Consider the following 14525-nt stretch of genomic DNA (forward strand, 5'->3'; position numbering starts at 1 on the left):
TGAAGGGACCTTCTTATCATGCTGGCAGTGTTAATTACCCAGGTGTAGGATGCCATACACTGAGGCGGAAGATCGCAAGTCAGAGTGGCCGGCAGGCACAACTTCCTGGCACACCAGAGGCAGGTCTTCAATACCCACTGGTTTCCCCACCAGGCTGCATAAGCGAACCTGAGCCACAGGGAGTTGGTCAAATCCTCCTGACACTGTGGAGAAACCAACAGGCAAAACGTGGGGGCAAAAGTGATGAGACCCCACACTTTTCACTGGTGGTCACAATGAGCTATGAAGTAACAGCTTCTCAACCTGTGCTGTTTCCTGTTGGATGCACATAATCCATTTGCATTGCAGACAATTTTAGGATGTGCTTTACAGTAAGGTGGAAAGTACCTTATGGCAAAAAACACTCAGAAATTTATGTGTGGATTTCAAGTCATTCCAGTCCTAGAACGTTGTGCTTTTCAGAGGCGCCATAGCTGTTTTTCCCTTTGTAATATCAGAGCAGTAATATCTTCTCTGGAGGCCTGTTGGGTGAATTTCATGGAATCAAGTTAAGTAGGTGCCAGAAGCATTGCCGTTTTCCCGCCATAGCCCTGCCACCCACTGAAAAATGTTTGATGAGATTACTTAATGATTTCCAATTAAGTCGTATTTCCAAATATCATGATTTCCATTTTAATGTAGTTGGTACGGAGCTTTGTGAGTGTGTGCTTCTTTTATTATGGATCACGTTCAGCTCCTTTTTATTTGCCTCCCAGTTATAATAGTAAAACTCTACTCCTCTACTCCGAGGAGTCCCTACCACCCATATCATCACTTTCCAGCCCAGCACTCTTCACGCTCATTCATTTAAAGCATTCAACATTGTGTAAATGAATCTTGGAAGGCAAAAGCTACTGAATTTAGCGAATTTGTGGAGGCATTCCCACAAATCAGCCAGGTGAAGTTTCACACACCCGAAGACTGCACAACTCCTCTGAGGCAGCACTATGCTGCAAACCCAGACGGCCACTTTTCTCACCCCTCGTCCGTTTGCTGTTCTGGGTAATGAGGTTCAAAAGTCACCTAGGCAACTGCAAAAATAGCTGAAATGGAGAAAGGGCTTCAGGCTGGTGACCAGCAGAGGTCCACCTGACCCCCGTAAGCTGCTGAACAAGAAGGGCTGCCAGAAATGTCCCCCTAGGGAATTTGGTGGAGACGAAGACCTGCTCACTGGACAAGGGTTCCTCCCAGGATACGCCCGAGCGGAAGAAGCGGGCTCTGAGCCACGCCCTTTCACCCACCGCTACCCCGCCCTGGGCTGGTGAAGGTGCGCGTAAGGATGTGGACTACTGAGCCCTGAAGAAATAAGTCCTTCCCCTTTGACCCCATGGAGGATTGCCTGTGAGGATCTTAAATGAGTCTACCCGTGTCTAGACACGGGAGTAGGTCTGTCCGGTACAGCACCTCCCTCAAGGAGGAGAAGAGTGAGGAGAAAGGAAACTCAAGTCTGACCATTCTGTCCTGGGAGAGAAGAGGAGGATCTCATCTCTCATCTGTCCCAGCAAGGCAAGGAGACTTTCTCTCATCTTTCCAAGCAAGGCAGGGTGACTTATTATAATTAGGAATCAAAAAGAGTCTAGAAGGAATGAAAGCAGCCCGTAAGGTGAATTCCTAAGGACTGCCCATTGAAACTGACAAAATTGCCCTTGTTTGATGAGAGGAATGAGCAGAGCACTGAGGTGGTGAACAAGGATCTGGTGAGACTTTCCCAGCATGTTTCTACCAAAGCTTTATCTAAGCTTCTCAGAACACTCTCCTAAAAAGCAGATGTTTGGCCCTTCAGAAAGTCAGCAAGCAAAATGCCTTGAGTGTCCCAAAACACTGATGCCATGATGTTGGCTCCTGACTGGCCTCCTTTTCCTTTGACTGGACCACTGCCACCTCTTGGTAGCCACCGCTTTGATGATGCCTTGCCCTCGAGATCATATTGGTAAAGCCATGTTCCAACTTCCGGTTATCATCTGTCAGAGGGATGCGTCAGGATCGTGATCCCTCCTGTTTAAAATTTCCACTGATAGCTCTCGTCGTAACTGCAGCTGATCTGGGCACAGTGGTTTTCACAGCCACTGCAGGATTCATCTTCCACATCTTCTCACCTCTTCTTGAAACAAGCTATACATTCGTAGAGAGTTCATTTCTTTGGAGTAGTGTCCTTATCAGCTTTTCCGAAAACATCAATGATTTCTTCATTCTTCCACCCAAGCTTCACCAGAAATTTGATGTTTGCTCTTGCTGCAGTTTTCGTGGAATTCATGTTGCTCTGATAGGAGTCCTTTTCAGTGGAAGTCTCATCCTTCTCAGTGCCTCAAACTAGATCTAGTTCAGAAAGGTGATAAGAAGTTAGGACAAGTTTATTTGAGTGCAAACCAGTGGAAATCCATGCATAGTTTCTTCAGCATGTGCATTTTCTATGAACCTTTGGAAGACCCCCTGTGTTGAACATTGCCCGAGTCCTGGGAGAGAAGTGGGTGCGGTCCACTTCCTGTCCTCTATTTGCCCACAGCGGAGGAGTGCACAGAGCAGGGAAAGGCAACCCCAGAGAGATCCTGCCCTCCAGCATGCAGCAGACTGCTGGATCAGTCCTGGCTCCATGGGGTGCTGTGTGGGCCCAAGCAAGTTGACCAACCTCCCTGAACCTTCATTTAATCCTAGGTAGCCCAATTCCAGTAGCCATTATAGGACTGCCCTGCACGGACAGTTAATTAACTCAGGAAAAGCAACCTAGCTCCAAGGTTAGCAACCAGGAGTTCCAGTTGATTCCGCTAGCGCACCCCCTGGGGCATTCCCAAGCTGGAGTCTGGTGGAAGATGAGGCTCAGTGTGATTGGATTGAAGCAGCAACCTATCAAGGAGAAGTCCCACCCACTCTGCCCTGTGCGTCTATAAAGGTGACGCGTGGCGGCCGCGGCACTCATTGAAGCCGCCAGTTGGGAGAGGAGCAGAGCCAGGCCGGTGCTCCCGAAGGCAGCAAGATGTTGCGAGCCACAGCTCCCTGCTGGTTCCCACCTGGATACCCAGAAGCTAAGAAGGTGGCCGAGGAGGCGGCCCTGGAGGCAAGCCGCCAGCTGGGAGCGGAGCAGAGCCAGGCCGGTGCTCCCGAAGGCAGCAAGATGTTGCGAGCCACAGCTCCCTGCTGGTTCCCACCTGGGTACCCAGAAGCTAAGAAGGTGGCCGAGGAGGCGGCCCTGGAGGCAAGCCACCAGCTGGGAGCGGAGCAGAGCCAGGCCGGTGCTCCCGAAGGCAGCAAGATGTTGCGAGCCACAGCTCCCTGCTGGTTCCCACCTGGGTACCCAGAAGCTAAGAAGGTGGCCGAGGAGGCGGCCCTGGAGGCTCCAGAATTCCCACTGCCCTCTCATCAGCCTGCCCAGAGCTTCGGGCTCCGGGTGCCCCAGATGCACAGCCAGGCCTCAGCATTTGTGGACTTCCAGGCGGAGCCCCAGAATAGGGGTCCGGCGGTGCCCCCAGCGTGGCCCAAGATGGTGACGGAGGCGTGCTACTTCCCTGCGCAGAGGGGATCGGCCTGCTGCTTGCCAGGCACCCCAAGGCAGTCAGAGAGGCCCTCGGGAGTCCGCATCGCAGCCCCCATGAAGAGGAAGACGATCGCCCACTCTTCCAGCCCTTGCTTGGTCACAGGTTACACAGATGCCAAGAGAACCCGGGTGGCCAGCAGCAGCCAACGCTCCAGTGGCTCCAAGGTCGGCAGACAGCCAGGGAAGACGCGCAACAGGTCAGGGATGGCATGCAAGACCACCACCACCATCAGCTCTAAGCGAATCGTCCGTCGTCCATCCTTACCGAGTTTGAAGAAACCCATTATCCTCCGAAGGTCTGGGTGCCAAGTCCCCACCGTCATCCGCCGAGGCTATCTCCAACTGTTCACCGAAGAGTGTCTCAAGTTCTGCGCCTCCAAGCAGGAGGCCGAGGAGAAGGCGCTGAACGAGGAGAAGGTGGCCTACGACAGCAGCCCCAACAAGAACAGGTACCTGAACGTGGTCCTGAACACCCTCAAGAGACTCAAGGGCCTGACCCCCAGCTCCATGCCCGGCCTCAGCAGGGCCGCCCTGTACGGCCGCCTCCAGGAGTTCCTGCTCACCCAGGACCAGCTCAAGGAGAACGGCTACCCCTTCCCGCACCCCGAGCGGCCCGGAGGCGCCGTCCTCTTCACTGGCCAGGGGAAGGGGCCCGGCGACTCCTGCTGCAGGGTCTGCTGCCGTTGTGGCACCGAGTACCTGGTGTCCTCCTCGGGCCGCTGTGTACGCGACCAGTTGTGTTATTATCACTGGGGGCGGGTCCGCTCGAGCCAGGTGGCTGGAGGCCGGGTTAGCCAGTACACCTGCTGTGCAGCTGCTCCTGGCTCTGTGGGCTGCCAGGTGGCAAAGCAGCACGTGCGGGACGGCCGCAAGGAGAGCCTCGATGGCTTCGTGGAGACCTTCAAGAAAGAGTTGTCCAGAGACGCTTATCCAGGAATCTACGCCTTGGACTGTGAGATGTGCTACACCACGCATGGCCTAGAGCTGACCCGCGTCACCGTGGTGGACGCCGACATGCGAGTGGTGTACGACACCTTCGTCAAGCCCGACAACGAGATCGTGGACTACAACACCAGGTTTTCCGGAGTCACCGAGGCCGACGTCGCCAAGACGAGCATCACCTTGCCCCAAGTCCAAGCCATCCTGCTGAGCTTTTTCAGCGCCCAAACCATCCTCATCGGGCACAGCCTGGAGAGCGATCTGCTGGCCCTGAAGCTCATCCACAGCACCGTGGTGGACACGGCCGTGCTCTTCCCGCACTACCTGGGTTTCCCCTACAAGCGCTCCCTCAGGAATCTCGCGGCCGACTACCTGGGACAGATCATCCAGGACAGCCAGGACGGCCACAACTCCAGCGAGGACGCAAACGCCTGCCTGCAGCTGGTGATGTGGAAGGTCCGACAGCGCGCCCAGATCCAGCCACGCCACCGGTCCGCCTCTCCCTCCGCCCTGGCCTGTCCTTAGCCCCAGGCCTCTTCCAAAACCGCCATCAGTCCCGAGAGCTCACCCTGTCCACCGCGCCGCAAAGCGAAAGAAACTGGAGCAGCCGGCGGCAGGAGAGGGCAAAAAGCCAAGAGTAACCCCAACCCCCCACTCCCAGTCCCCCGGAATCCCCGCCGCTGCCCCTCGGGCCTGTTCCCATCAATAATAATGGATTCTATACGTGGGATGGTTTTAAAGTACGTGGAAAAATTCTTTGATGGATTTTCCTTGGAAAAGTGAAACCTAAATCCACTCCGTTTGGAGGTGGGACTATTTACAGTTGTTGCTTACTAAACATAAACTACGTTTAGGCTGATATTTCAGACAATGAAACCTTTGAGTGCCCGTAGGGGGAAGATCTCGGTTGCTGAGTGCAGGGAAGGAGGATGTAATTCCATCATATATACTCTCTGTGCCTACCGCATTTTGAAAAATGCCAGTGATACCTATTTATAAAATAAAATCAACCAAGGAAAAGGACGAACTTAGCAACACTATATTTGGTTAATACAACGGTATCTTGTATTTCTTACGTCCAGGTATACTTATAAATGCCTAGAGGGATTTCACCACCTCAGGATGGAGAGACTGAATGCTTCTGAGGGAATTAGGATGGTGGAATATTGGTGGTACCAGGGAAGGGGGAGAGATGTTTGAAAATACTATGTTTGCTCGTTCTTGGGTTCCAATAAAGAAGGAACAGGGCACAGGAGTCGGAAGGACTAGTGGCAATAGTGATGAAGGGACCTTCTTATCATGCTGGCAGTGTTAATTACCCAGGTGTAGGATGCCATACACTGAGGCGGAAGATCGCAAGTCAGAGTGGCCGGCAGGCACAACTTCCTGGCACACCAGAGGCAGGTCTTCAATACCCACTGGTTTCCCCACCAGGCTGCATAAGCGAACCTGAGCCACAGGGAGTTGGTCAAATCCTCCTGACACTGTGGAGAAACCAACAGGCAAAACGTGGGGGCAAAAGTGATGAGACCCCACACTTTTCACTGGTGGTCACAATGAGCTATGAAGTAACAGCTTCTCAACCTGTGCTGTTTCCTGTTGGATGCACATAATCCATTTGCATTGCAGACAATTTTAGGATGTGCTTTACAGTAAGGTGGAAAGTACCTTATGGCAAAAAACACTCAGAAATTTATGTGTGGATTTCAAGTCATTCCAGTCCTAGAACGTTGTGCTTTTCAGAGGCGCCATAGCTGTTTTTCCCTTTGTAATATCAGAGCAGTAATATCTTCTCTGGAGGCCTGTTGGGTGAATTTCATGGAATCAAGTTAAGTAGGTGCCAGAAGCATTGCCGTTTTCCCGCCATAGCCCTGCCACCCACTGAAAAATGTTTGATGAGATTACTTAATGATTTCCAATTAAGTCGTATTTCCAAATATCATGATTTCCATTTTAATGTAGTTGGTACGGAGCTTTGTGAGTGTGTGCTTCTTTTATTATGGATCACGTTCAGCTCCTTTTTATTTGCCTCCCAGTTATAATAGTAAAACTCTACTCCTCTACTCCGAGGAGTCCCTACCACCCATATCATCACTTTCCAGCCCAGCACTCTTCACGCTCATTCATTTAAAGCATTCAACATTGTGTAAATGAATCTTGGAAGGCAAAAGCTACTGAATTTAGCGAATTTGTGGAGGCATTCCCACAAATCAGCCAGGTGAAGTTTCACACACCCGAAGACTGCACAACTCCTCTGAGGCAGCACTATGCTGCAAACCCAGACGGCCACTTTTCTCACCCCTCGTCCGTTTGCTGTTCTGGGTAATGAGGTTCAAAAGTCACCTAGGCAACTGCAAAAATAGCTGAAATGGAGAAAGGGCTTCAGGCTGGTGACCAGCAGAGGTCCACCTGACCCCCGTAAGCTGCTGAACAAGAAGGGCTGCCAGAAATGTCCCCCTAGGGAATTTGGTGGAGACGAAGACCTGCTCACTGGACAAGGGTTCCTCCCAGGATACGCCCGAGCGGAAGAAGCGGGCTCTGAGCCACGCCCTTTCACCCACCGCTACCCCGCCCTGGGCTGGTGAAGGTGCGCGTAAGGATGTGGACTACTGAGCCCTGAAGAAATAAGTCCTTCCCCTTTGACCCCATGGAGGATTGCCTGTGAGGATCTTAAATGAGTCTACCCGTGTCTAGACACGGGAGTAGGTCTGTCCGGTACAGCACCTCCCTCAAGGAGGAGAAGAGTGAGGAGAAAGGAAACTCAAGTCTGACCATTCTGTCCTGGGAGAGAAGAGGAGGATCTCATCTCTCATCTGTCCCAGCAAGGCAAGGAGACTTTCTCTCATCTTTCCAAGCAAGGCAGGGTGACTTATTATAATTAGGAATCAAAAAGAGTCTAGAAGGAATGAAAGCAGCCCGTAAGGTGAATTCCTAAGGACTGCCCATTGAAACTGACAAAATTGCCCTTGTTTGATGAGAGGAATGAGCAGAGCACTGAGGTGGTGAACAAGGATCTGGTGAGACTTTCCCAGCATGTTTCTACCAAAGCTTTATCTAAGCTTCTCAGAACACTCTCCTAAAAAGCAGATGTTTGGCCCTTCAGAAAGTCAGCAAGCAAAATGCCTTGAGTGTCCCAAAACACTGATGCCATGATGTTGGCTCCTGACTGGCCTCCTTTTCCTTTGACTGGACCACTGCCACCTCTTGGTAGCCACCGCTTTGATGATGCCTTGCCCTCGAGATCATATTGGTAAAGCCATGTTCCAACTTCCGGTTATCATCTATCAGAGGGATGCGTCAGGATCGTGATCCCTCCTGTTTAAAATTTCCACTGATAGCTCTCGTCGTAACTGCAGCTGATCTGGGCACAGTGGTTTTCACAGCCACTGCAGGATTCATCTTCCACATCTTCTCACCTCTTCTTGAAACAAGCTATACATTCGTAGAGAGTTCATTTCTTTGGAGTAGTGTCCTTATCAGCTTTTCCGAAAACATCAATGATTTCTTCATTCTTCCACCCAAGCTTCACCAGAAATTTGATGTTTGCTCTTGCTGCAGTTTTCGTGGAATTCATGTTGCTCTGATAGGAGTCCTTTTCAGTGGATGTCTCATCCTTCTCAGTGCCTCAAACTAGATCTAGTTCAGAAAGGTGATAAGAAGTTAGGACAAGTTTATTTGAGTGCAAACCAGTGGAAATCCATGCATAGTTTCTTCAGCATGTGCATTTTCTATGAACCTTTGGAAGACCCCCTGTGTTGAACATTGCCCGAGTCCTGGGAGAGAAGTGGGTGCGGTCCACTTCCTGTCCTCAATTTGCCCACAGCGGAGGAGTGCACAGAGCAGGGAAAGGCAACCCCAGAGAGATCCAGCCCTCCAGCATGCAGCAGACTGCTGGATCAGTCCTGGCTCCATGGGGTGCTGTGTGGGCCCAAGCAAGTTGCCCAACCTCCCTGAACCTTCATTTAATCCTAGGTAGCCCAATTCCAGTAGCCATTATAGGACTGCCCTGCACGGACAGTTAATTAACTCAGGAAAAGCAACCTAGCTCCAAGGTTAGCAACCAGGAGTTCCAGTTGATTCCGCTAGCGCACCCCCTGGGGCATTCCCAAGCTGGAGTCTGGTGGAAGATGAGGCTCAGTGTGATTGGATTGAAGCAGCAACCTATCAAGGAGAAGTCCCACCCACTCTGCCCTGTGCGTCTATAAAGGTGACGCGTGGCGGCCGCGGCACTCATTGAAGCCGCCAGTTGGGAGAGGAGCAGAGCCAGGCCGGTGCTCCCGAAGGCAGCAAGATGTTGCGAGCCACAGCTCCCTGCTGGTTCCCACCTGGATACCCAGAAGCTAAGAAGGTGGCCGAGGAGGCGGCCCTGGAGGCAAGCCGCCAGCTGGGAGCGGAGCAGAGCCAGGCCGGTGCTCCCGAAGGCAGCAAGATGTTGCGAGCCACAGCTCCCTGCTGGTTCCCACCTGGGTACCCAGAAGCTAAGAAGGTGGCCGAGGAGGCGGCCCTGGAGGCAAGCCGCCAGCTGGGAGCGGAGCAGAGCCAGGCCGGTGCTCCCGAAGGCAGCAAGATGTTGCGAGCCACAGCTCCCTGCTGGTTCCCACCTGGGTACCCAGAAGCTAAGAAGGTGGCCGAGGAGGCGGCCCTGGAGGCTCCAGAATTCCCACTGCCCTCTCATCAGCCTGCCCAGAGCTTCGGGCTCCGGGTGCCCCAGATGAACAGCCAGGCCTCAGCATTTGTGGACATCCAGGCGGAGCCCCAGAATAGGGGTCCGGCGGTGCCCCCAGCGTGGCCCAAGATGGTGACGGAGGCGTGCTACTTCCCTGCGCAGAGGGGATCGGCCTGCTGCTTGCCAGGCGCCCCAAGGCTGTCAGAGAGGCCCTCGGGAGTCCGCATCGCAGCCCCCAGGAAGAGGAAGACGATCGCCCACTCTTCCAGCCCTTGCTTGGTCACAGGTTACACAGATGCCAAGAGAACCCGGGTGGCCAGCAGCAGCCAACGCTCCAGTGGCTCCAAGGTCGGCAGACAGCCAGGGAAGACGCGCAACAGGTCAGGGATGGCATGCAAGACCACCACCACCATCAGCTCTAAGCGAATCGTCCGTCGTCCATCCTTACCGAGTTTGAAGAAACCCATTATCCTCCGAAGGTCTGGGTGCCAAGTCCCCACCGTCATCCGCCGAGGCTATCTCCAACTGTTCACCGAAGAGTGTCTCAAGTTCTGCGCCTCCAAGCAGGAGGCCGAGGAGAAGGCGCTGAACGAGGAGAAGGTGGCCTACGACTGCAGCCCCAACAAGAACAGGTACCTGAACGTGGTCCTGAACACCCTCAAGAGACTCAAGGGCCTGACCCCCAGCTCCATGCCCGGCCTCAGCAGGGCCACCCTGTACGGCCGCCTCCAGGAGTTCCTGCTCACCCAGGACCAGCTCAAGGAGAACGGCTACCCCTTCCCGCACCCCGAGCGGCCCGGAGGCGCCGTCCTCTTCACTGGCCAGGGGAAGGGGCCCGGCGACTCCTGCTGCAGGGTCTGCTGGCGCTGTGGCACCGAGTACCTGGTGTCCTCCTCGGGCCGCTGTGTACGCGACCAGTTGTGTTATTATCACTGGGGGCGGGTCCGCTCGAGCCAGGTGGCTGGAGGCCGGGTTAGCCAGTACACCTGCTGTGCAGCTGCTCCTGGCTCTGTGGGCTGCCAGGTGGCAAAGCAGCACGTGCGGGACGGCCGCAAGGAGAGCCTCGATGGCTTCGTGGAGACCTTCAAGAAAGAGTTGTCCAGAGACGCTTATCCAGGAATCTACGCCTTGGACTGTGAGATGTGCTACACCACGCACGGCCTAGAGGTGACCCGCGTCACCGTGGTGGACGCGGACATGCGAGTGGTGTACGACACCTTCGTCAAGCCCGACAACGAGATCGTGGACTACAACACCACGTTTTCCGGAGTCACCGAGGCCGACGTCGCCAAGACGAGCATCACCTTGCCCCAAGTCCAAGCCATCCTGCTGAGCTTTTTCAGCGCCCAAACCATCCTCATCGGGCACAGCCTGGAGAGCGATCTGCTGGCCCTGAAGCTCATCCACAGCACCGTGGTGGACACGGCCGTGCTCTTCCCGCACTACCTGGGTTTCCCCTACAAGCGCTCCCTCAGGAATCTCGCGGCCGACTACCTGGGACAGATCATCCAGGACAGCCAGGACGGCCACAACTCCAGTGAGGACGCAAACGCCTGCCTGCAGCTGGTGATGTGGAAGGTCCGACAGCGCGCCCAGATCCAGCCACGCCAGCGGTCCGCCTCTCCCTCCGCCCTGGCCTGTCCTTAGCCCCAGGCCTCTTCCAAAACCGCCATCAGTCCCGAGAGCTCACCCTGTCCACCGCGCCGCAAAGCGAAAGAAACTGGAGCAGCCGGCGGCAGGAGAGGGCAAAAAGCCAAGAGTAACCCCAACCCCCCACTCCCAGTCCCCCGGAATCCCCGCCGCTGCCCCTCGGGCCTGTCCCCATCAATAATAATGGATTCTATACGTGGGATGGTTTTAAAGTACGTGGAAAAATTCTTTGATGGATTTTCCTTGGAAAAGTGAAACCTAAATCCACTCCGTTTGGAGGTGGGACTATTTACAGTTGTTGCTTACTAAACATAAACTACGTTTAGGCTGATATTTCAGACAATGAAACCTTTGAGTGCCCGTAGGGGGAAGATCTCGGTTGCTGAGTGCAGGGAAGGAGGATGTAATTCCATCATATATACTCTCTGTGCCTACCGCATTTTGAAAAATGCCAGTGATACCTATTTATAAAATAAAATCAACCAAGGAAAAGGACGAACTTAGCAACACTATATTTGGTTAATACAACGGTATCTTGTATTTCTTACGTCCAGGTATACTTATAAATGCCTAGAGGGATTTCACCACCTCAGGATGGAGAGACTGAATGCTTCTGAGGGAATTAGGATGGTGGAATATTGGTGGTACCAGGGAAGGGGGAGAGATGTTTGAAAATACTATGTTTGCTCGTTCTTGGGTTCCAATAAAGAAGGAACAGGGCACAGGAGTCGGAAGGACTAGTGGCAATAGTGATGAAGGGACCTTCTTATCATGCTGGCAGTGTTAATTACCCAGGTGTAGGATGCCATACACTGAGGCGGAAGATCGCAAGTCAGAGTGGCCGGCAGGCACAACTTCCTGGCACACCAGAGGCAGGTCTTCAATACCCACTGGTTTCCCCACCAGGCTGCATAAGCGAACCTGAGCCACAGGGAGTTGGTCAAATCCTCCTGACACTGTGGAGAAACCAACAGGCAAAACGTGGGGGCAAAAGTGATGAGACCCCACACTTTTCACTAGTGGTCACAATGAGCTATGAAGTAACAGCTTCTCAACCTGTGCTGTTTCCTGTTGGATGCACATAATCCATTTGCATTGCAGACAATTTTAGGATGTGCTTTACAGTAAGGTGGAAAGTACCTTATGGCAAAAAACACTCAGAAATTTATGTGTGGATTTCAAGTCATTCCAGTCCTAGAACGTTGTGCTTTTCAGAGGCGCCATAGCTGTTTTTCCCTTTGTAATATCAGAGCAGTAATATCTTCTCTGGAGGCCTGTTGGGTGAATTTCATGGAATCAAGTTAAGTAGGTGCCAGAAGCATTGCCGTTTTCCCGCCATAGCCCTGCCACCCACTGAAAAATGTTTGATGAGATTACTTAATGATTTCCAATTAAGTCGTATTTCCAAATATCATGATTTCCATTTTAATGTAGTTGGTACGGAGCTTTGTGAGTGTGTGCTTCTTTTATTATGGATCACGTTCAGCTCCTTTTTATTTGCCTCCCAGTTATAATAGTAAAACTCTACTCCTCTACTCCGAGGAGTCCCTACCACCCATATCATCACTTTCCAGCCCAGCACTCTTCACGCTCATTCATTTAAAGCATTCAACATTGTGTAAATGAATCTTGGAAGGCAAAAGCTACTGAATTTAGCGAATTTGTGGAGGCATTCCCACAAATCAGCCAGGTGAAGTTTCACACACCCGAAGACTGCACAACTCCTCTGAGGCAGCACTATGCTGCAAACCCAGACGGCCACTTTTCTCACCCCTCGTCCGTTTGCTGTTCTGGGTAATGAGGTTCAAAAGTCACCTAGGCAACTGCAAAAATAGCTGAAATGGAGAAAGGGCTTCAGGCTGGTGACCAGCAGAGGTCCACCTGACCCCCGTAAGCTGCTGAACAAGAAGGGCTGCCAGAAATGTCCCCCTAGGGAATTTGGTGGAGACGAAGACCTGCTCACTGGACAAGGGTTCCTCCCAGGATACGCCCGAGCGGAAGAAGCGGGCTCTGAGCCACGCCCTTTCACCCACCGCTACCCCGCCCTGGGCTGGTGAAGGTGCGCGTAAGGATGTGGACTACTGAGCCCTGAAGAAATAAGTCCTTCCCCTTTGACCCCATGGAGGATTGCCTGTGAGGATCTTAAATGAGTCTACCCGTGTCTAGACATGGGAGTAGGTCTGTCCGGTACAGCACCTCCCTCAAGGAGGAGAAGAGTGAGGAGAAAGGAAACTCAAGTCTGACCATTCTGTCCTGGGAGAGAAGAGGAGGATCTCATCTCTCATCTGTCCCAGCAAGGCAAGGAGACTTTCTCTCATCTTTCCAAGCAAGGCAGGGTGACTTATTATAATTAGGAATCAAAAAGAGTCTAGAAGGAATGAAAGCAGCCCGTAAGGTGAATTCCTAAGGACTGCCCATTGAAACTGACAAAATTGCCCTTGTTTGATGAGAGGAATGAGCAGAGCACTGAGGTGGTGAACAAGGATCTGGTGAGACTTTCCCAGCATGTTTCTACCAAAGCTTTATCTAAGCTTCTCAGAACACTCTCCTAAAAAGCAGATGTTTGGCCCTTCAGAAAGTCAGCAAGCAAAATGCCTTGAGTGTCCCAAAACACTGATGCCATGATGTTGGCTCCTGACTGGCCTCCTTTTCCTTTGACTGGACCACTGCCACCTCTTGGTAGCCACCGCTTTGATGATGCCTTGCCCTCGAGATCATATTGGTAAAGCCATGTTCCAACTTCCGGTTATCATCTGTCAGAGGGATGCGTCAGGATCGTGATCCCTCCTGTTTAAAATTTCCACTGATAGCTCTCGTCGTAACTGCAGCTGATCTGGGCACAGTGGTTTTCACAGCCACTGCAGGATTCATCTTCCACATCTTCTCACCTCTTCTTGAAACAAGCTATACATTCGTAGAGAGTTCATTTCTTTGGAGTAGTGTCCTTATCAGCTTTTCCGAAAACATCAATGATTTCTTCATTCTTCCACCCAAGCTTCACCAGAAATTTGATGTTTGCTCTTGCTGCAGTTTTCGTGGAATTCATGTTGCTCTGATAGGAGTCCTTTTCAGTGGAAGTCTCATCCTTCTCAGTGCCTCAAACTAGATCTAGTTCAGAAAGGTGATAAGAAGTTAGGACAAGTTTATTCGAGTGCAAACCAGTGGAAATCCATGCATAGTTTCTTCAGCATGTGCATTTTCTATGAACCTTTGGAAGACCCCCTGTGTTGAACATTGCCCGAGTCCTGGGAGAGAAGTGGGTGCGGTCCACTTCCTGTCCTCAATTTGCCCACAGCGGAGGAGTGCACAGAGCAGGGAAAGGCAACCCCAGAGAGATCCTGCCCTCCAGCATGCAGCAGACTGCTGGATCAGTCCTGGCTCCATGGGGTGCTGTGTGGGCCCAAGCAAGTTGCCCAACCTCCCTGAACCTTCATTTAATCCTAGGTAGCCCAATTCCAGTAGCCATTATAGGACTGCCCTGCACGGACAGTTAATTAACTCAGGAAAAGCAACCTAGCTCCAAGGTTAGCAACCAGGAGTTCCAGTTGATTCCGCTAGCGCACCCCCTGGGGCATTCCCAAGCTGGAGTCTGGTGGAAGATGAGGCTCAGTGTGATTGGATTGAAGCAGCAACCTATCAAGGAGAAGTCCCACCCACTCTGCCCTGTGCGTCTATAAAGGCGACGCGTGGCGGCCGCGGCAC

Source organism: Gorilla gorilla, chromosome 17 (assembly GCF_029281585.2).
Source record: "Gorilla gorilla gorilla isolate KB3781 chromosome 17, NHGRI_mGorGor1-v2.1_pri, whole genome shotgun sequence".
In the NCBI taxonomy this organism is placed as follows: domain Eukaryota; kingdom Metazoa; phylum Chordata; class Mammalia; order Primates; family Hominidae; genus Gorilla; species Gorilla gorilla.